Below are 1,421 nucleotides of genomic sequence, written 5' to 3' on the forward strand. Positions count from 1 at the left end.
TAAATATAAATATAGATATGCCTAACTGTTAAAATGTACAGCTGACACTTTTTGGAGTTTGTTAACCAATGTCACCATAAAAAATTAATTGTAAAAAACTATATACAAGCAAGTAGGAAATAATAGTGTTGATGATAGAAGCTTGTTCATCCCTCCTGCGAACGAATCAAACTGTAATGGAAACACAGAGCAATCCGCAGGAAAGTTACCTGGGATCTAGATGAACAAGCCCTACAGCTAGGGAGAGAAATAAGAAATCACCCTGCAACAAAAGAGGTAGGACCGGGTGAGGACACGATACTGCCCTTTCGGAGTGGCTGAGTGGGACAAAGGCTACGGCAGCGGCAGCCTGCAGCTGCAGACCTCTCTTAAAGGAGCTGAGTCCTGAGCAGACTTTTGCAGTGACTGACCTACTTTCCTTGAGCACCAGAACCGAGTTGGCTGCATGGCGGGCACCAGGGTCTTACAGAGGGACACTGAGTTGTTGGAGCGAGGGCCTGAGGCAAGGATCTCACCCTGACAGAAGTGTTGGGGTATCCACGGTTCCTCTGTTGAACCCTGAGCCCTCCCCTCTCCCAGTGTGCTGACGCAGCACCACCATAGCTGAGACGTCATCAAACTGGATAACAGAGGTCACTCGCCCAGAGGATTCCCTGAAACTCTGCCTCCCACAGCTCCCGGCCCCACCCAAGCCACATCCAGGTGTGTCTTCAGCAAATCAGGTGCTCTTTGCTGATCAGAGCCAAGACTTAACACTAGTGGCAGCTGGCTTCGGTTTCTGGTGTGGTTTCTTGAGGCACCTGTAAGCACAATCTGTGGATTCTTCGCTGAATCTTAACAGGTGGCACTGGAGGGGCACAGGCTGAGGCTAAACTTGACCTGCAGCTGAAACCCTCTCAGGGCTGTGTCTCTGGACATCTACTACACAAAGCCATGCTAATAAGACCAGGTGACTTAGGAGCTTTGCTTAGTACATAGAAACAGAAACAGAAAGGCAGCCAAAGTGGGAAGACAAAGAAGCAGAAACCATATGAGAGAACAGAAGAGAGATCCAGGAATAATGGAGTCAAGCAACCTAACAGATGCAGATTCAAATCACTAGTTATAAAGATGCTCAATGGACTTAGGTGAAGTGTAGATGAATTCAGTGAGAACTTTAATAGAGGTAAAAAAAAAAACCATAAAATGGAAATGGAAATTACAAAAGGGAACCAGACAGAAATGAAGAATACATTATCTGAGATGAAGAGTATATTAGAGGAAATCTACAGAGTGGATAAAGAAGAGAATCGAACCACCAATATAGAGGATGAGGAAGCCAAGGACACTCAATCAGAATGGCAAGAAAAAAGAAGCCAAGACTATAACAATAATTTAGAGAACCTATAGCACACTATTAAATGTGAAACAATCCATGTCAT

Source organism: Pteropus alecto, unplaced genomic scaffold (assembly GCF_000325575.1).
Source record: "Pteropus alecto unplaced genomic scaffold, ASM32557v1 scaffold28, whole genome shotgun sequence".
Taxonomy (NCBI): domain Eukaryota; kingdom Metazoa; phylum Chordata; class Mammalia; order Chiroptera; family Pteropodidae; genus Pteropus; species Pteropus alecto.